Raw genomic sequence first — 23,878 nt, forward strand, 5'->3', positions numbered from 1 at the left:
CTTAAACTGCACTTTGGCTAAATAGTGTGTACCCGAAGGAGTGAACCCATATAGTTCATATTCGGACCTGATCAGACATTGGCAAAAATATTATGATATGCAAGTAATGGACCAAATCGGTTAGTCACTTTGAAATTCATCGTGAGCACCATTTTTGCGAATCAAATTGGACTCTTGTGTGGAAGGTGTCCGGGGGAGTGGACCGATATGCCTCATCTTTGAACTTGATCTAAACTATTACATATTACCATGACGATCATTTTGTGTGTCGTATGAATGTAGAGTATACAAAATGATGTCAGGGTAAACAGGTCCACAAGTAGTACGTTCACAATAATCCACTGACAGTCTAACAAGAATAACATTTTCAACATTTAGTGGGGTTTAATACCTAAGCAAAAATGTTGAACTTGTGACGGAGGTGCCCGAAAGAGTTGTCCGAGTCAAATGGCGATAGGACAACATGCTACAAAGAAAAATTAAATAATTGAGCCAAGGCTAGTAGGGACTGACTGGGAAAGCAATTAAGCTAAGATTTATGATCTTTAGCTTCAAGGAGGCTAAAGCCTGTCAAACTTTCAATAGCCGTTGACATGTTTTAACCTTAATGAGGTTGAAGGTCGTAAATTATGTGTTAATGGTATGCAGGTGTTCAAAAAATGATGGGGTGGGGGAATGCAGGTGTTCATTGGTATTGAATGTGGGTAGTGACCTTTTGATTATCCCCCATCCACTTGTTTGCATATCGTTATAATAGCGCGAATAAATGATCTTGAGTGTTTTTGTGTGATCGTCAATGTGAATGTTTTTTTGTGTCCTTTTTGTTTGTCCGTCCGCGATTTTTTCCTCTGTCATGACAAATCTTTATCCCTTGTAAATGACACTTGTTGGCATTTTCTATGGGAAAATTTGTAGAAGGATCTTTTTTGTGTGGTGGTCGGGGTTTTCTTTGTTATCAGGACAAATCTTTGTCCCTTGTAATTGGTACTTGTGCGCATTATCCATCGTAATGTTGTTGAAGATTGAAAAGTGAATTTTTTGACCTTTTTTTTTAAGATCGTGTCATGCTGTGTGTCCTTTCTTGTATGTTGTTGTTGTTGTTGCGTTGCTACTGTGGGACCGTGTGTCCTTACTTGTATGTTGTTGTTGTGTGTGCTCAATGTGTCGTAATGTTTGCCCTTCGTTGTATGTTGTTGTTGTTTTTTAGATGTGTACCCTTTTTTGTATGTTTATTATGTTTTTCTTCCTAGTGTCTTGCCGTCTTGAATCTTTTTTGTGTGATCGTCAATGTTTTTGTGTCCTTTTTTGTTTGTCCGTCAGCGATTTTTCTTTCCATCATGACAAATCTTTTATCCCTTGTAAATGGCACTTGTTCGCATTTTCCATGTTGTTGTTGCTGTGTTGCTACTGTGGGACCGTGTTCCCTTCCTTGTATGTTGTTGTTGTGTGTGCTTAATATGTCGTAATGTTTGTCCTTCGTTGTATGTTGTTGTTGTTTTTTAGATCTGTACCTTTTTTGTATGTTTATTATGTTTTGCTTCCTAGTGTCTTGCCCTGCAACCTACCTTTTACGGTTTTTGTAACTAATGTCGTCCTTTCCCTTTCCACTAGTCAATATAATTTCATAATGTTGTGAAATACATGATCATTTGAATTTCGTGCCGGCGGTCAACCTAAATGTAATTGTCATTTTATAAAATAGGCTAGACATCTTTGGAATCTCGCGTGTGTGCGGTCAACCCAAATACTGTTTAACCTTTTGATTATTCCCCCATCCAATTTTTGTATAGTGACTAATGATCTTTCGAAGATCGTTAAATTAATATTCTAGGACCTTTTTTTTTTTTGTCTGCCTGCGATTTTGGGTCGTGTTTACGCCTTGTCGTTGAAATTTTTCAACGTTTTCAATGTGAATGTGGGTGAAGATCACTAAAGTGAATGTTCTTAGACCGTTTTTGTTTTGTCCGTCCACGATTTGGGAACGTGTTTATACCTTGTAATTGACACTACTCTTCATTTTCCATAGAAATGTGGTTGAAGATCAAGAACAAATGATGGTATACGTTATAAACTTAACATGTCGGGACAACTTTATGTACTTTATGGGTTTTGCCCCTTTCCCAGCAAACATATTAAATGATATTGAGCCTTGCTTCTCACCCTTTATAGAGTCAAATGATGCACGTGTTTATACCATTCTGTGTGGCACTTTTTTCACTTTTGTCTGTGGGAATGCGGTTGACGGTCTAAAAAAGACTTTCTTGGGACTATTTTTTTTTTATCTATCCCCCTACGTGATGCACATCCATGGCTTGCATGTTGTTGTTGCTTTTCTAATAGGTCAGATATCATAACACAACCAATATTTTTTGGTATGTGTTGATGAATACAGGTGTTCAGCGAAATAATTTGTTTCCATCCATTCGATCGTGCTATGTTTCACAGCGTCGGGACGTATGCTTCTTGTGCTCAATATAAATACGGGTGTTCTAACATCTTGTTGTTTTTGTTCCCATCCATTAGATCTTATTTACATTGTTGTTGTTCTTATGCTTGCTAGAGTCATGCTGTATTCTTCGGTGATCAATGCGAAAACTTCCACCCTTCCTTGTAAATGTTTGACGTTGTGTCCTATATATTAATTAGATCCAGGATGGTACATACATATTTTCAACCTTCCCTTAGCACTTGTTAACATTATTTCACAAGGCTGTGAAATACATGTAGGTGCGTTTAAAATTTAGATTAACTAAGCACCTCCTTTGATCCTTATACCTCATAATATAAAAGTTTTAGTGCATTGATGTTTATTATGTTATGGAAATGTTTATATGTAAAAGAGAGGTCAACATACTTGCGTATTTCGAACCATTTCTTTGGAATGATTACCTTTTTTTATATAGCTTATAATATAGGTTTTTTCCTCCCAACATTCGGGCTATATTAGATCAAATATTGTAACCCCTCCCTACACACCTGGGAAACATTATTTGATAAAATTTTACTGTGTGTGTGTGTGTTTACATCATAATAAGTACAAACATATTATTTTGAGTTAAACAATAATGATGGGATTAGATTACAAGGATGAAAAACAGACCTTTTATAAAAATATAAAATGTATAAAAACGCATTTCGAGATTGAGAAAATATTCAGTAGCAAATATACTGTCAATCGATTTGAATATGGATTCCCAAAGCTTCATCGACCGTTGCATTGAGGAAGACATTTCTTCAGAGTGGAATGATTGTGAAACAGATAACTATCTCGCTACAATAGCTGATCAAATTGAAGCAGAATTCTATACGACACAAGATTTGAAATTGGACCGGAACAGGATTCTAATGCTATTGAAACGGATGAATAAGGAGACAAATTTTGATATTTATTAATATTTTTGATTGATAATTTTTAAATAAATATGAAAATATACTTTTCCGAGTATTTTTTGTGGGTGAACTCAATGTATGGTTCTTGTTAATATATGCATATGTTTGATGCTTTCATTCCACGTTATGCAAAGATATGGCAATATTATATTTTGCGTCTTAACATAATGACAGAATTATGGAATATTTATATCAAATAAAACCCTACGAATTAATTAGTATGAAATAAACCATGGACCAAGTAAAAGTATTGCAAGAACTAGTTGATACCCGGAATGAATTGAAGAGAAAATTTCAACGCATTAAAAGGGGTGAACAAGAAAGAGATACTGAACTGCAAACCACATTTAAACCTATAACAGATGAATTAAACAAATTAGTCAAACTAAAACGTGAAAATGTAAATAAATACGCTGGTAATCCCACCAAGAAATTTAAGACAGATATGAAAGACGAGGCTGCAAGCACAAATAATCCATACGGTGACGAGTACAAACTTGATTATATCCAAAATAAACCTATTGAAAGTGATGACACAAATGAAGAAACATTTTATTCAGAAAATGACGATGATGATGAAAATGATGTAACTCTTTCTCAGCTATCTGAAAATGATAAACTGGATACTGTATATGGACCACATAAAGACATAAATGGAGACTGGAAATTTGGAGACAAGCCATTACAAGTAAATGATGACAAAATTATCATAGGAAATCAGACTTGGGCACATACACCAGGCTTGTTTGAACTTTTATTTCGTCAAAAGCCAACAAACTACGATTCATCTGAATTAGAAATATATAAGAAAATTTTATTGGACTCCAACGCACATAAAGTGGGATATAGGCCTGATGAAAGGATAAAATCCAACAGAGGTTATAAATACACACAGATAATAAAGAAATTAATTGACGGTACTCATACTGGTAAAGGTCTAATGAAGTTAAATCTAACTAAACCGAAGTACGTCTATTGGAGAGACCCAGAAGTTCTGGTCGATCGCTTAAAGTTCTTGTTAAAATCTCGTCAACGAGGAAACTATAATCATGATAATGAAATTGTTTCTATTATTGAAGAGCTGCGAGAAGCCGGGATAATATATTAGATATTCAATCCAATTATCCATGTCAATCCAATTATCCAAGTCATTATTTCTTATTGTATTATTAAAGTAAGAAGTATATTTGAAAACAAATATTGAATTTTGGATAATGATTTGAAAAATAAAGACACAATATTTATTGCACTTTAAATTTTCCTCTTATTTGATAACATATGTAAGTACGTAAAAAATTTGCATGTTAAAGTTTCTGTGTGTATACCAGAATTCGGCACCTCTTTACTTGCGAGCAAGCAATAAGAGCTTCTCTCTCCACTCACTAATTGAAAAACCATGGACTGACAACAATGTTTGCTCAAATTGTTGTTGTTGTGTGCCGAATGCTGGTGTATACCTAACAATCACATAGACTTGTTGTTTGTATCCCTTATCAATTCTTATGTATGTACCGTATGATCAGTTCAACGCAAAACGTCACAATTCAACCAGGATTAATCGGATAATAAATAAAAAATGTATGCCAAGATCCTGAACAAATTGACTAATGTCTGTATTACCTTGAACAACTTATATAAGAAAATAAGATTGGTGGATTGTTTTAAAGCGAAGAAATGTGACAATCACATCAGTATAAATAAAGAGAATGATATGAAAAATGTACATACAGATAATGCGGATCCTAATGCCGATGTGTTGTATTCACCGGTCAAAGGAGAAGAAAATAAAATAGCTTGTACGATTAAACTTGATCTTAGTTTAAATGTGTATATTAATGGTAATCAAATTCTCAAGGAAACGTGGGTTTAACCACAAGTATAGAAACGTAATCCTTACATTTTGTGGATAAAATTTCTAATGTTATTGTAATTTTAACATTATTTGCAAACGATAACAAACATTGTCAACTGGAGATTTTATTATCAGGAAATAAGCTAACTATACACTAACTATATCAATAAAAAATCCAATAATGCCTATTTGAATCTGACTGTTCACAGAAGGATGTTTATTCAGCCTGTCGCTCAACAACTCATTAATCAATCTCAGCAGCACCCTAATATGGCTCAACAGCTCCCTAATCTGAATCAACAGCACTCTAATTTGTCTCAACAGCTCCATAACTAGGCTCAACAGAACCATAATCTGGCTCAACTGCTCCCTGGTTAAGCTCAACAGCTCCCTATTCTGGCTCAACAGCACTTTAATATGGCTCAACAGCTACATAATCTGGATCACAGAACCCTAATCGGGGCTCATTAGCTCCTTAATATAGATAAAGGGTTCCCTATATTATTCAACAGTTCCCTAATATGATTCAATGGTTACATATGCTTGTTTGATAACACCCCTGTTATTACTTAAGAGCTATTCTGTCGGCTCATATTATGGTTAAACATATTCACCCTCTAATGGTTCCCTGATCTAATTTCAACTTTTATCTTATGGTTCAACAGCACAATAACCTGCTTCTATGACTTCATGTGCTGTTTAAATATGGGCTGTTTGATTAAAATGTCATATATACGTAAAAAGCTTTCTATTGAAGTAGACAGCATACGGTGAAATAGCATTAAACATAATGAAGGAAAACATTCTCGAAGAACTAATAAAAACTAGAATTATTTTGAAAAAGATGCTGAAATCCTTTAAAAAAGGAGAAAATGATGTGAAAGCCCAATTCGAGAAACCCTACAACAATCATACATTAAAAGAAGAAAGAGATTCCAATTTATCTGATACCAGTATTGATAAAAATATCTCAGAAAGAATTGATACAGGAAATGATGAAATAGATAACGAGACCTCTGGATTTGATATTCTCCAATCACACGCCAAAGAAGAGTTAAATGAAACAAATACTATGGATGTTGACAATCTTACATTGCTACATACAGCTAAGAAAATTGATAAAAAATATGGACCACAAAAGGATAATAAAGGATGTTGGAAACTAGGTAATACAGAAGTATACTTTGTCAATGGTAACATTAAACTTGGAAATCAAGCATGGCGTCTGACAAGAGGTTTATACAACCTCCTATTTCTCAAAGATCCATGCGATTACAATGTAAATGAACTAGACATATATAAAAAGATATTAGAGGCTTCATGTGTCCATCGAAGAAATTATGAACTTAACGGACAAATAAGAGGAAACCGTGGTCCAAAGTATAAAAAAAATTATAAAAGAATTGTCTAAAAATACAAACGGAGCAGGCTTAAATCGTGCTAAACACAATACAGCAAAGAAAATAATTTGGAATGATCCTAATGAGTTAGTTGACCGCTTGAGAATATTAATACCATTAAAGAACACTGGTAATTCAGAACATGACAACGAAATTGCGCTCATCGTCAAAGAATTGAGACGTGCTGATTTAATATATTGATTAAAAAATATGTATACAGTCCCATAATAACTAATAAACAAACTACTCAAAACATATATCAAAACCATAACTATTAAAAGGCGAATCATTTATTGTTATAATAATATGGTAGCTTTGGAATTTAACATAGTATTATAACACAATATTGAGCATAAATTTGTTTTAATGGTTTTATATGTATATATCTGTATCCATTCCAAATGCCATTGTTTCTATGGCTTTATTGGAAAATATGCATTTTACCCAATCTTATAATTTTGATTAAGTGTTATATTATTGTAAACAGATACACTTGTATAATATCTCTAATAAAACACGTATATTTAGAAAATGAAACATGATTTTATTGTTTATATTATTACATGCATAAACAATTCAATAACCAATTTATTCGTAGGAAAATACGTCTAGTTTTAAGATTTTAAATAATAAAATAGCAGTCCACCGCTGTTTTCTTTTATATAACATGTTATTTTGGGATGAACCGTTAGTATGTAGTCCCTTACAGGAAACCGTTCGTTAAATGTTTGCTCATATGGTTCTGAAAATATATTTGTTAACACTATACATATAAATTATTTATGATTTTTGAGTTTGCCCCAGATTTCTGTCATACATATTGCATCTTCTTCATTCTTCATCGTCGGGATATTGCCTTTTTGACATAAAAGAAAATCTCCCGTTGAATCCGTTTTGAACTTGCTTCTTGCATAGATACCTCATTAATGATTTTACTCGACTTTAAGAGTTCATTTAACTTGCCAGAAGTAGAATCTTTGATTTGTATGGAAACTTTTTTTAAATCAAAATAGTCTTTTTATGTCCACATCAATGAAGAATCAAAAATACATATTCTTTGTTTGCTTAAATGTGAATATTTTCGTAAACAATTACATTATTACTAAGAAAACATGAAAACATAAAATGTAAATTGTTTACTATGACACATTATCCCAGAATAACAAATACTTTATATTAAAAAAACAACATTACTATATTTATTTACATGCCAATACAAAAATATTCAAATGTTAAAAAAATAATTTTTAAGCAGCAAACTCTACTCCATTTATCAATCTAAAAACCATGGATCGTTTTCATCCAAAGCCCATACGTTTTGTGCCTCCGGCATATATGGATAATCTTCTTCATCGTCTATGAGCCTCGTTAACGTATTATTATTATTTTCTGGAAAGTACACTCCAACAAGGTTAGCGTATACTTCCTTAACAAGTTGTGGCATCTTTTTCGAGCTTTTCTCATTAATTTTATCCGCAATGTAATTTCCTTCTATCTGGGCAGCTATTGAAGCGAGATAGTTATCTGTTTCACAATCATTCCACTCTGAAGAAATGTCTTCCTCAATGCAACGGTCGATGAAGCTTTGGGAATCCATATTCAAATCGATTGACAGTATATTTGCTACTGAATATTTTCTCAATCTCGAAATGCGTTTTTATACATTTTATATTTTTATAAAAGGTCTGTTTTTCATCCTTGTAATCTAATCCCATCATTATTGTTTAACTCAAAATAATATGTTTGTACTTATTATGATGTAAACACACACACACACACAGTAAAATTTTATCAAATAATGTTTCCCAGGTGTGTAGGGAGGGGTTACAATATTTGATCTAATATAGCCCGAATGTTGGGAGGAAAAAACCTATATTATAAGCTATATAAAAAAAAGGTAATCATTCCAAAGAAATGGTTCGAAATACGCAAGTATGTTGACCTCTCTTTTACATATAAACATTTCCATAACATAATAAACATCAATGCACTAAAACTTTTATATTATGAGGTATAAGGATCAAAGGAGGTGCTTAGTTAATCTAAATTTTAAACGCACCTACATGTATTTCACAGCCTTGTGAAATAATGTTAACAAGTGCTAAGGGAAGGTTGAAAATATGTATGTACCATCCTGGATCTAATTAATATATAGGACACAACGTCAAACATTTACAAGGAAGGGTGGAAGTTTTCGCATTGATCACCGAAGAATACAGCATGACTCTAGCAAGCATAAGAACAACAACAATGTAAATAAGATCTAATGGATGGGAACAAAAACAACAAGATGTTAGAACACCCGTATTTATATTGAGCACAAGAAGCATACGTCCCGACGCTGTGAAACATAGCACGATCGAATGGATGGAAACAAATTATTTCGCTGAACACCTGTATTCATCAACACATACCAAAAAATATTGGTTGTGTTATGATATCTGACCTATTAGAAAAGCAACAACAACATGCAAGCCATGGATGTGCATCACGTAGGGGGATAGATAAAAAAAATAGTCCCAAGAAAGTCTTTTTTAGACCGTCAACCGCATTCCCACAGACAAAAGTGAAAAAAGTGCCACACAGAATGGTATAAACACGTGCATCATTTGACTCTATAAAGGGTGAGAAGCAAGGCTCAATATCATTTAATATGTTTGCTGGGAAAGGGGCAAAACCCATAAAGTACATAAAGTTGTCCCGACATGTTAAGTTTATAACGTATACCATCATTTGTTCTTGATCTTCAACCACATTTCTATGGAAAATGAAGAGTAGTGTCAATTACAAGGTATAAACACGTTCCCAAATCGTGGACGGACAAAACAAAAACGGTCTAAGAACATTCACTTTAGTGATCTTCACCCACATTCACATTGAAAACGTTGAAAAATTTCAACGACAAGGCGTAAACACGACCCAAAATCGCAGGCAGACAAAAAAAAAAAGGTCCTAGAATATTAATTTAACGATCTTCGAAAGATCATTAGTCACTATACAAAAATTGGATGGGGGAATAATCAAAAGGTTAAAAAGTATTTGGGTTGACCGCACACACGCGAGATTCCAAAGATGTCTAGCCTATTTTATAAAATGACAATTACATTTAGGTTGACCGCCGGCACGAAATTCAAATGATCATGTATTTCACAACATTATGAAATTATATTGACTAGTGGAAAGGGAAAGGACGACATTAGTTACAAAAACCGTAAAAGGTAGGTTGCACGGCAAGACACTAGGAAGCAAAACATAATAAACATACAAAAAAAGGTACAGATCTAAAAAACAACAACAACATACAACGAAGGACAAACATTACGACATATTAAGCACACACAACAACAACATACAAGGAAGGGAACACGGTCCCACAGTAGCAACACAGCAACAACAACATGGAAAATGCGAACAAGTGCCATTTACAAGGGATAAAAGATTTGTCATGATGGAAAGAAAAATCGCTGACGGACAAACAAAAAAGGACACAAAAACATTGACGATCACACAAAAAAGATTCAAGACGGCAAGACACTAGGAAGAAAAACATAATAAACATACAAAAAAGGGTACACATCTAAAAAACAACAACAACATACAACGAAGGGCAAACATTACGACACATTGAGCACACACAACAACAACATACAAGTAAGGACACACGGTCCCACAGTAGCAACGCAACAACAACAACAACATACAAGAAAGGACACACAGCATGACACGATCTTAAAAAAAAAGGTCAAAAAATTCACTTTTAAATCTTCAACAACATTACGATGGATAATGCGCACAAGTACCAATTACAAGGGACAAAGATTTGTCCTGATAACAAAGAAAACCCCGACCACCACACAAAAAAGATCCTTCTACAAATTTTCCCATAGAAAATGCCAACAAGTGTCATTTACAAGGGATAAAGATTTGTCATGACAGAGGAAAAAATCGCGGACGGACAAACAAAAAGGACACAAAAAAACATTCACATTGACGATCACACAAAAACACTCAAGATCATTTATTCGCGCTATTATAACGATATGCAAACAAGTGGATGGGGGATAATCAAAAGGTCACTACCCACATTCAATACCAATGAACACCTGCATTCCCCCACCCCATCATTTTTTGAACACCTGCATACCATTAACACATAATTTACGACCTTCAACCTCATTAAGGTTAAAACATGTCAACGGCTATTGAAAGTTTGACAGGCTTTAGCCTCCTTGAAGCTAAAGATCATAAATCTTAGCTTAATTGCTTTCCCAGTCAGTCCCTACTAAGGCTATAGTCGGGTCGGGGCCGACTATGTGATACCCTACACCACTTCCCCTGTGCATAAGCTTTTGACTAGTAAAATTCAAAGTATTAAAATTGGGATAGCTTAGCGCCTTTGTTCTAATTTATTGAAACGCATTTAAGTGCATCGTCAGAATAACTCAAATAAAAAAATGGAAAAGTGGGATGTACGCCAACCATCAACCATCACATTCCGACCCCTGAATAATATCCGACCATTACCAAAATCAATACGTTTTTTCCTCTGTGGGACCCCCATTAACACCCAAAATTTCGTGACGATCCAATCAAAATTACGACCTGTAGCGTGATTACAAAAAATTAAAAAATAAAAATTACCGACTATTGCGATATCTTCGTTATTTGGCCACATACGCCAACATGCTTTACATCATTGTAAAGATGGGATTTTCTTCTTTCATAGTCGGACTTTGCCTTTGGAAGGTCCCCAACCAATGCTGTGCTATTCGTCATTATTATTAAAATCGCAAAAATGAAAAGTTGTGTTTTATTAGCGGCTATTGCGATATCTTCATTGTTTGACCACCTACAACAACCTACGCTACATCGTTGCAAAGGCGATATTTTCTACTTTCATTATATACCCCTTATAGAAGCGGAGATATTCGCTTTGAAATAAAACGTTGACTTTTTCTTTAAATAAGTTTTTTGCCCATTCCGACACCTAAATATTATCCGACCATCACCAAAATAAATAGGCTTCTTCCCCTCCGTAACCCCCATCAACACCCAAAATTTGGTGACGATCCGATCAAAATTACGACCTGTAGCGTGATTTCTTTAAAAGCGGAAAAATGGGATGTATTACCGACTGTTGTGATATCTCCGTTATTTGGCCACCTACGCTAACCTACTTTGCATCATTGTAATTACAGGATTTGAAAAGTTCCCAACAGAAACTGTGTTATTCGTCATTAGAATTAAAATCGAATAAATGAAAAGTTGGGTTCTATTAGCGACTATTGTGATATCTTCGTTGTTTGACCACCTACGACAACCTAATATACATCATTGTAAAGGTGATATTTTCTGCATTCATCAGCCTTTGATATACCCCTTGTAGATACGGAGATATTTGCTTTGAAATAAAAACTTGACTTTTTCCCCAAATAAATTTTTTGCCCATTCCGACCCCTGAATATTATCCGACCATCACCAAAATCAATAGGCTTCTTCCCCTCCGGGACCCTCATCAACACCCAGATCGACTCAGCTCGTCGAGACATTCATTTTGGTATATATAAGTGTGGGTCTACGACCATCGTTTCGATGCGTTACAAACTTTTTGGCCAAAACCAACTTATAATACCCTCCCCACATAGTGGTGTAGTGTATAATAAATAAATAGAATAAAATAAAACTATGCGGGGCAACTGAACTTTTGCACTTTGATATTTGTGTGGGAGGTACCCGAAAGAGTATGTCTGGCGAAATATAACGATGTGGAAAGTTTGGACCAAATCGGTTAGTCCCTTTGGAAGTTATTGTGTTCACCATTTTAACAATAAATTTCAGCCATTTCGGAGTAATATTGAGATCACAACCTTCAAAATACCGAAAATCGGGAGGTACCGTTCTATGGGGGCTATATTAAGGCGTGGACGTATACCGATAATTATACCCTCAGCCTTTAGGCTAAAGAGGGTATTTACACTTTGATACGGCCAAAAATGTGCCTCATCGAAATAATGGTTTTAGACCCCAAGTATGTTTGTACGATATCCGTTTCAGACAATTTTGAGTCGATCTAGCAATGTCCGTCCGTCTGTCTGTCTGTCTGTCCGTCTGTCTGTCTGTCTGTCTGTCTGGCTGGCTGGTGCGCACGATAACTCTCGAACGGATCAATCGATTCGGTTCAAATTTTGGGTATCGAAATATTTTGTCCAGATTTGATTTAAGTTCGAAGATGGGCCATATCGGTCCACTCCTTCAGGTACCTCCCCCACAAAAGTTCAAAAAAGTTCGGAAAAATTGTCGGCACGATAACTCTTGAAGGGAGTAACCGAATTAGTCCATACTTTGCACATCGTGACATTTCTACCAGACATAGATGACAGGGACGTACGCAGGATTTCATTTCGGGGGGGGCCCAACTTGACCAAAAATTATGAAATTAAAAAAATGTTTTGTAGCATTAAGTAAAGCTATTTTAAAGGGGTTTTAGTTGATTTTATATGAAATATTGATACAAAGTATATAATTTTAATTGAGAGAGTTTACAATATTTTAGATATAACTTTGACATTTGGAACAGAGTATAATAAATTAGTCTTTGGATGTTTAGAATTGGAATTAACCATATCAGAACATGTTCAGTATAGTCCCCATACACAAATTCCGCCTGGTATTTTGAAGATTTTAACCAAATTCTCCAACGCAATTGACGCAATAACTAAAAAATCTTTCAAATGAACATTACCCATATAGGTTTACGTTTTAATGTATCCCAGAATTTTTAACGCCAGTAGCTCTTATTTGGCATTTTCGATTCTATTTCAAAGATTTTCAGTAGTTCTTCTTCTTTAAAGTACATATCCATATATCCCACATTAACTTCAGTCCCATTAAAAAAGTTTTGTCTTATTTTTGCCTTATTAAGTTATCAATTGGACATATTTTTACTACGAGGACTGATTCTGACAAGAAGATCTATCTAAAAACCTATTAATCTTATTTGTATGCCATTAATTAATTGAAATCAATAACTCCAAAAAAGAATAAATCGAATCCGCGAGTGCAGATTGGGCATGTACCGAACTATTGTTAGAAAATATTATTCTTTTATGTCATAAAACACCAAAACTTTACTATTTTACCAGAAGTGATAGAGTTCATGCAAGCCAACTAAAGAATTCAGAAAATTACAGTACTGCAAGAATCTACTCATTTTTAGTAGCAAAAATGTGTAGATTCCTGAAGGTTCTGGAACAGGCATTTAGAAAAAAGAGAAAACATTTTTATCAGGAGTCGGGCGATACCAACTACGACTCATAGACTCCGAATTCTACTCGCAGTACTGTTTGAGACTACAAAATCCACATTCTGTCTCGGCAAAATTTTAGCTAAGTCCTGACAAAATAGGTTAAGTCGAAAAACTCCATCAGTAGTGCGATTGTCTAACACATTTTTTGAGTTACCGACAAAAATCGGTAAAATTTAAACCCAAAATTATATATGAAAAGTTCAATAAAAATTGAAAACAGTCTTACTATCGGTATAACTTTACACTGCTTTTTATTCGTCGCTAACTTACCGAAAAAATCGGTAATTACCGAAATTATAAGTATTTTAATTTAACCGACAATTGCCGGTAACTCAAAAATTGAGTTAGAGAATCGCTCTACTGTACTATTAGATGTTTATGAACTCGATGACATTTAAAACCTTCCAAGGACTATGACTTCTGTCGGCACAGCGGAGGTAAACTTATGAAAATTCATAACTTTTGTTTTCTCGAAAACAAGTTAAAAATTATCAGTCGAGGTTGCCGACAGCCTGTGTAAGTTGAGACTTTTATCTATAGACAGATCGAATACGGGCTTCATAACCAAAATCTTTGTCCTATAAATTGTGTAGTCAGGGAGTTTCAGAATTTCGTGGCTTTTTTGGACGTATAAACTTTCCGATAAAAATATCGAAACATTTGGGTATAAAACTTCAAGATTGTGGGTGTTGCGACTAAGTGCATATGCTGAGCTCATAAGTTTGACTTCGATAAGAGCGCAAAAGTTTTGCACTTTTGTGGAGAAGATACCTGAAAGAATGGTCCATTTTGGAAGTGGACCTAATTTTGGAAGTCATTCCTTTTGATAGTTATGGTGTCAAGACGTTATTTTAGTTGATCATGGTAAGATTTAGAGCTTTTGAACCGTTATGTCAGGAAGCATGGACGAAAAATAGAATATCGCTGTAACCAATACCGCAAGCAGTAGCATTGGTCAAAATGTCCAAAGGCTTCTCGAACAGCCCATAAACTGCACTTATGTTGAAATTTTGTGAGGGAGGTATCCGAAGATGTTGTCGCATATGGACCCTCTTGGTACTTGATATACATATCGCTCAATTACTCAAAAAGTGGCATAACTAAAAAAATGCACTTTCTGAGTTAGCAATTTCTATTTTTTCTGCGACTCTACTTTCATGCTGATATCTCTAAAACTCGACGAGTTACAGCTGATCTACTACGAGTTTCGCAAAGTTTAACACAAAAGTTTTTGGAGTTTATGAAGCAATAAAACACTTCAAATCATGCTTGATCTGCACAGAAATTTAACACTGATATCTGGCTAGGTGTTTGAAAAATATGGCCCACGTAGTTATTTTGTTTTTTATGTAATATTCTTTTTAAGTTGGGAAGTCAAATTTCAATCGCCAACTTAAAACGCATTTTTCTCGAAACTCGATTTTTTTAAATGTGGCACTCTTTGAGTAAATGAGCGATATGTACGTCCGGAAGTAATTTTAGGATGTTCAAAGATTAGGTGAAATCGGATATTGAAATTTTGTGTGCGAGGTACCTGAAGGAGTGAACCGATATAATCCATATTCGAACCTAATCTATGTCTCGAAGAAATCAATTTGGACCTTCGAGAGTTATTGTGCGCACTATTTTAGCGAAATATTTTGTATATTTTTGCTAAATCGACGCCAAATTATTTGAAGCTGCTTTTGTCGAAAGATATGAGAAGTCAAAGGTCATTATTTCGATGAGGTACATTTTTATCGTTAGCCTAAAGGCCGAAATTACAGCAGATTTTAATACCATTTAACCAATGTTTGAGCATTAATTTCGTTTACGGTTGTTTTAAGCTACAACTTTGTTAATGGTAGGAAAAAAATTCTGGTGGGTATGCTACGAGTACTTATAGCAGATATTAGCACTTTATGACGCACAACAATAAATTTTTCTCTATTAAATAAATAATAAAAAAATTAAGGTAGTAAAACAATTTTCTAATTGGTTTTAGAGATATACTCCACGGAAAACACTTAATATATCGTACATTTTTCCAGTAAACATGTCATTTCATGCACTTCCAATCCGCACAATAATAAACTCGTCATTTTTTGAATACAGAATGAGTTTAAAGCCTCTATACCTTTATATTCATTATAGAATTCCTCGACCCTTTATTATTTGATAATGAAATTACATGAGATAAAGAAGTAATTCAGATTTTACTGGAAGTTTTTCTCAAAAAGAGTATACAAACAAAAAATTTTTTTAATATTTCTTAGACAACTTGTTCATACAGTACATTTTTTGTACATAACCTTCAGAACAATCTATATTTACTTTTCAAAATTCCAAAAATAAAAATTATTTTAGAGAAAAAACGTAATAATTTGTTAAAGTAGCTCAAAAAATTGTAGTCGACCAAATCATTTCGGGGGGGGCCCGGGCCCCCAGTGCCCCCCCCCTGCGTACGTCCCTGATAGATGAGGTTCCAATATGGACCCTATTGGTTCACTCTTTCGGGTACCTCCCACACAAAATTTTGCTTAAGTGCAGTTTAAGGCCTGCTCTCGAATCGCTTTGATTTTTGTTGCAGCCACTTGTATTCACTACCCCCATTACGACGATATAATTTTTTTCAGGAGCAAGTCCATATATCCTCAGAAATCAGCACGAAAACTGCAAACAACCCATATAATACCATGTGTCGTAGTTGGAGTGCACGATAACTCTCGAACGGATCAACATATTTGGTTAAAATTTTGGGTCTTTCAATATTTTGTCCAAACTTAATTTAAATTCGAAGATAGACCATATCGGTCCACTCCTTCCGGTACCTCCCCCACAAAGGTTCAAAATTGTTCGCCAAGATTGTGGGCATGATAACTCTATGAGGGAATAACCGAATTGAGCCAAACTTTGCTATTGGTAATATTACTTTCAGGCATAGATCGAATTCTAATATGGACTATATCGGTCCACTCATTTGAGTACCTCCCACACAAAATTTGGAAAAAGTATAGTTTAACAACTCCTCTCGGATCTTATTAATTTGTGACGCAGCAGGTTGCACTTGCGGCCCCTGTTACGACGTTTTAATTTTTTTTCGTGGGAAAGTCCATACTTCCTGAGATAATGACCCAAAAAGGTCCAGAAAATCCTACCGGCACCACCTAAACTGGCTAATGTGTAAAATAACCCTTTAATAGAGAAATCGATTTAGCTCAAACTTTGTAAATTGAGAAGTAAAATTGTAATATATTTAAATTCAGAAAATTAAGTACATAATATTTAATTATATAGTCTGTAAGGAAAATATCCATAGACTAATAATGAAAAAAAAAACAATATTTCCTACAGATTTGTATTAGGTCCGAATATGTACTACATCGGATCACTCCTATGGGTACACCCTACCCAAAGTTTGGAAAAATGCACTCGATCATTCTGAATTTTGTTCAACATGTAGTTTTTTGCGGCCCTTTCCATCCTGGAAAATTTTCCCAACAGCTAAAAAACCTACAGAAGTATTGTGCTAACTTTTTTTCTTCGGGTACGTGGCTGAGGGTATATCTCTGTCGGCTCAGCTGACTGATACTTTCTTACTTGTTTTCAGGTGAAAAGTGTTCTAGCCCTAACGAAGACTAAATACCAAATTTCACTTATTTTGGTGTTACAATGAGGCTAAAACGTACAAAATACCGAAAATCGGGCGGCTATATCAAAACGAGGGGCGATAAATTCCATTTTCAATACCAAACATCCTAAGAATAATAGAATAATAAAAAATTGCAAGCTGTATCTTGATTTCAAGAGACGGACGGACAGACGGACATGGTTATATCGTCTTAGAATTTTATGCTGATCAATAATATATTTTATATGGTCTCAGACGAATATTTAGATGTGTTAAAAACGGTATAACAAATTTAATTCATAATTATACCCTTCATGTTATGGTGGAGGGTATGAAACGCCACAGACAAGCAATAAAAGAAAATTAGTTGTTACAAAAGCTAGTCTTCTGGTTCACTCTTTTCTTTAGCTAAAGGCAAACAAATCCTTAACTCAATTGTGATATTACATGTTACAGGTGTTAGTTCATTTGATTCGTTCTGAAAGATTGAATGTTTTGCCATTTAGCGTAGTCAAAATAGACATTGAAATAACAAAAATTCCCACAAAGCTGATTTTTGGTGGAGAGCTAGGATTTGCCATTAAAAGAAATTTCTTAAAAATCCCCATAGCTCTCAAGATTTCAAATATATTGGGCCACCATATATATTTTTTAGATGTTTTAAGCATAAATTGTTACGAAGATATCGTGTGTTCGATTCAAACAGTTCTTGTTATATTCATAAAAAATATACATTGAGAACAAGTCAAAAATTATCAGTCGACTTTGCCGACATAGATATACCCTAAGCCTATGTGAATTGAAACTTGCATCTACGGACAGATCGGATGTATTTAGGGTCTTTTCTGAATTTTGTGACCCTTTTTGGATTAGGATTAAAGTTCAAAAGTGTTGCGGAGGAGGTACTTGATTGAATGGACCGTGAATCATTTGAATGGGAGTGAATCATATTTTGGGAGTCATATCTTTTCGATAGATATCGCGCCCTCTAGTCATTTCAGTGGGTCATCGTATAAGCATGGTATTGTCTACGGAAAACATAATATCGCTGTAAACAGGACTACAAAGAAAAGCATCGGTAAACAGGTCAGGTCTTTAAGTGAACTTATCCGAAATTTTTGTGGGAGGTAGCCGAAGGAGTGGACAAATATATATGTGGTAGATATATTATAATTATAATAATTGTTCCACAAACATCCCACAAGGGACAAGGGAGACTTCTCTCATATCAATGAGTGCACCCCGATTCATATTAGCTCAATGATATGGGACCTACAGTTTATCGCCGAATCCGAACGGCGTGTCAAAGACACCACTTTTGTAGAGAAGTTTTACATGGCTGAAATACTCAGGAAATGTCGCCAACATAACTGAGGGAAATTTTGGCACCGTTGAAAAGTGTTTTTGATGTTGCCTAGCCAGGGAATCGAACCCACGACCCTATGTGTACATAGCGGGTGTGCATACCATTGCACCACGGTGGCACCCGATATATTAGGATATGTAAAGTACGGACCAAATCGGTCACTAACTTCATGAGTTATCTTGCTCACAATTTTTCCGAACATTTTCAAATTTTTGTGGGGAGGTACCTGAAGGAGTGGACCGATATGGTCTATCTTCGAATTCGGTTGATCCGTTCGAGAGTTATCGTGCACACCAGCCAGCACGATAGACAGACGGACGGACGTGGCTAAATCGACTCCAAATTGTCTGAAACGGATTTCGTCCAAACACACTAGAGGTCTAAATCATACATTTTTCCCGTACGAAGGTATGAAAATATCAAAAGGACTTCAGTAATCGCAGTCGGTGCGGAAACTTTTTCACCGAATCGAACCAAAATACGCGTTTTCGTTATCAGGACAATATTTCGCACATGGTACCGGCGTGGTATTTTTTTTTGGTTATAGCCCTAGTGTATATACATACCATCTTTAGCATAAATAAAAAGGTTGAATCTTAGTGGGATATGAAAGATATGAAGTGTTTAAATTTTATTATATTTTGCTTCATGTGTTTCAAGTAAACTTAGTCATGCATTTGCATTCATATCTAATTTATATAAGAATTATACAACCAAAACAAAATAAAGTCAAAAAGTGAAATAAACAATATGGCTCATTCCCAACAAAATTTGTTTGAAGTTGTTCTATGTGAAGTAGTGATTGAATAGCTTTTTTAGAAGCAGTCCACGCAGAGTCATGAAAAATGCATTCCGTTCTTCACATTTTGACAATGTCCGATTTGAATCCATTTCATAAAATTTTCACATTTTAGCAATGTTTACATTTATAATAACTTTTTGCAAATAAAATTCTTAAGACCACAAGAAACAATTTATTTTACGGTATTTTAATTACTCAGCAAAATGTTTGTATCCAAAAAGATAATCATAGGTGCAAGAAATGTTTTAGCCAAAAAAGTAGTAGTAGTGAAAGAAGTCATAATTTTTACAAGGGCATGGTGCAGCTAGGATGCAATCAATTTTAGATGTTTATCACCTATTTTGCATGACTCTATGCAAGAAGCGTTTCAAGATTTTTGGGTATTTTTGAGTAATAAAAGCTAACTTTCTAGAATAAAAGTACTTGATTTTTATTTGCACTCAGTCGCTTTTTAAAATGATTTATTTGAGATATTCCATTGTTTTATATTCATTATATTCCAATTTCATTAAGACTATCGAACTATTATCAAACTACTGTCTTTTGAAACCAAAATGTTCTACAAAAACATGAGTTTGGTAGTAATTTGAACGAAACTAGGGAAAGAGGCCATAAATATTAATTAGAAGTTACCACAACTCTTTTAAATACTTTTTCCAAATGGCCCTGAGGTCTCAAATTGTGAAAAATCCTCGCTCAATAGATGTTAACTTCTCCCATATTCTCAAAATGCATGCTTGCGAATCAATTTTTAAATGAATCGAAAAATCAATTCAAAATACATTCCTGGGAATGTATATTTATTCACTAAAAAGAACTAATGTAAAATGTGTGGTTAAGAAGCAAATTAGACAGTATCCTCACTGCACCATGCCCTTGTAAAAATCATGACTTTTTTCACGTAAAAAGATGTAGTCCGAAATCACTTGCACTCATGATTCAACTACTTCTTTGGCTACAAACATTTTGCTGGTTTTGAATAGAATTTAAAACTTGGGAATACAGAAAGATTGTATTGAAATATCGATGTATATTCACTCTATATTAAAAACGAATTACTTTCAGTAAAATTTAGTAAAAGTATAACCCTTCTTGTTAAGGATACACCCGTATATATTGCTTTGGCAATGATTCTTTAAATAATCAAGTGTAATGCTTAACAAAGCTTGCTGTTTTCTTTCAACAAGTTTATTTTTGGAAAGGTCAAGCTGCAAGAGTCGTATATTTTACGCATAAGTCATTCCCACTCATTTTAGAGAATATTTACCACTGTAGAATATAGCGGCCCCTAAAGGATATCCGCATTTCTTTTCAAAAATTTAAGTTATGATGACTCGAAGTGTATAAAAGTTTATAAAATTATGATGAAATTTCCACTCCAGACATCCGAAAATGTTACTCACTGCTGTATATGTCTGTTTCAGAACTCTTTAATAAATTGTCGTGCGCATTTAGGTTGAAGTAAACGGACGCCCTAGTCCTTCATAATTCGTAATGCGTTCCAAAACGATAAAAACATCTTCATCGGTACAGAAACAATCTAGAAGGCGATGTTCCATTCAATAGACGCGAAAACAATAGTAATTATAAAGGACTTGGGCGCCAATTTCTTTCACCCTAAATGCACACGACAAATTACAAAGGAGTTCTAAAACACGCATTTCCAGTGGTGAGAAGCATTTTCGGATATCCGGAGTGGTAATTTCATCACGATTTTATAAACTTTTGTACACTTCCAGTCATTAAAACTTAAATTTTTGAAAAGAAATGGGGATATCCTTAAGGGGCCGCCATATTCTACAGTGGTAAATACTCTAAAATGAATGGGAATGACTTATGCGTAAAATATACGACTCTAGCAGACAGTACGCTTCCAAAAATAAACTTGTTGAAAGAAAAAATAAACAAGCTTTGTTAGGCATTACACTTGATTATTTAAAGAATCCTTGCCAAAGCAGGATATACGGGTGTATCCTAAATCAAGAGGGATATACTGTTACTGAATATTACTGAAAGTACTTCGTTTTCAATATAGAGTGAATATGCATTGATATTCTAATACAATCTTTCTGTATTCCCAAGTTTTAAAGGGGGATTCTATTCAAATGAACAAAATTTTGTACTTCAATTTTTGACTTTATTTTGTTTTCATTGCATAATCTATATATATATAAAATTCTTCGAGACTGCCATGATGTTCGAAATTAAACTCCTCCGAAACGGCTGGACCGAATTCGATGAAATTTTGTATGTGGAGTTTTTAGGTCTGAGAATAGGTTTTTAGCTATTTTTTATACTGGTCAGTGGAGTGACCAGGGTACCTCCCCCACAAAATTTTTTAAGAAAACGTGAAATCAAAGATGATTTTGAACGTATTGTTTGAAAATTGATTGCAATACTATGGTAATAACTGTCTTGATCCTTAGTGGTCATCTCGGAAGTGGAATATCGCGGTCAGCCCAATTTTTTTAAAATGTATAATTATAGGTTATATGCTCAATTTTAGTAAGCGTGACTACAAAAACGCTTTAAGCACTGGCTTCAATAATTGGGAAAGCGCGATCAACCCCACATTTTGGAATACAGTACAACCCAAATAACGTTAAATGTCCCTTGACCGAAATCCCAAAAAATCGATTGAGAAATCAGGCAAAACATAATTTCAAAGATGGTTAAATAACTAGAACGTCTAAAAAATGTACATTGGTCACTAAAGCGATGGGCCAGCAATTCGGTGCATCCATAACCTATCTAAATGTATATAGGGTTCTTTAAGACTGACATGATTTTCTAAATTAAACTTCCGAATCGGCTTTACCGAATTGGATGAAATTGTGTGTAGGTTCATAAGGTGGTAGGGACCTCCCCAACAACGGGTTTTAACAAGTCGCTAAATATCAGAGATTATTAGACGTATTGGTACTTAATACAATTGCAATTGTGGCCTCTGCCATTAATGGGCGTTTTGGAAGCAGAATACCGCGATTGCGTCCAATTTTTGTAAGCAAACATGGCATGAACATTGACTTCAGTGCTTGGAATAACTCGATCAAGACCACGTTTTTTAATACAGCAAACTCTAGACAAACCCAACAGCATTTTTAAGTCATTTTTAATGAATCACAGATGTTTTCATGTTTAGGAGTGCAAAATAATGACGTGTTCAATTAACAAGAAGTAAAAACGACGTTAAGTTCGACCGGCCCCAACTTTTATGCACACCACCATAAATTATATTGAAATCAGGTTTAAGCCATTCCGGTTGAATAATGGGCTAAAACAATCAGAATCCCCAAAAAATTGGTACCGACAATTCTCTGCTAAAATATTAGATACCTCCAAGGAAGACTAAATACCATATATAGCCATTTCTGTTGAATAATGCCGCTAAAACCTTGAAAATCGGAAGGTATCGTTCAATGAAGGCTACATAAAAAACTTCTAGCGAATATTCTATGCGGGAATGTTTTATACCCACAATGAAGACAACATACCAAATAGCCATTAGGTGGGATAGCCATTTCGGTGGGTGCCATAGCCATGTCGGTGGGATAATGAGACTAAAACCTCCAAATTATCGAAACTCGGGAGGTACCGTCCTATATGCCGATAATTCTCTGTATAATTGGTTTATACCCCCAAGGGAGACGAAGTACTAATTATAGCCATTTCGTATGACTAATGTGGCTATAAACTTGAAAATACCGAAGATCGAGAGGTACCGTTCAATGAAGACTATTTAGAAACCTGGACCATTTCGGTGCGATAATGAGACAAAAACATCCAAAATATCGACACTCGGGCGGTACCGTTCTAGGGTAGTTGTAAAACGGGGACCTATGCTGATAATCCTTTACAAAAATGCTTTATGCCTGTAAGGGAGACTAAATTCCAAAGTATTGTCATTTCGGTAGGATAATGCTGCTAAAACCTTGAAGCTTCCGAAAATCGGGAGGTCAGTCGGTGCTATATCAAAATGTGGGCTGATATAATCAATTTTCAATACCAAACATGCTACGAGAAAAAATAAAAACCTCTGTACCAAATTGAAAACCTCTATGTTAAATATCGCGAACTGTATCTTGATTTCAACAGAGAGACAGACATCGTTATATTCACTTATTTTTTATGTTGATCACGAATATATACTTT

The sequence above is a fragment of the Musca autumnalis genome, unplaced genomic scaffold (assembly GCF_047663935.1).
Source record: "Musca autumnalis isolate F117 unplaced genomic scaffold, ASM4766393v1 scaffold_1, whole genome shotgun sequence".
In the NCBI taxonomy this organism is placed as follows: domain Eukaryota; kingdom Metazoa; phylum Arthropoda; class Insecta; order Diptera; family Muscidae; genus Musca; species Musca autumnalis.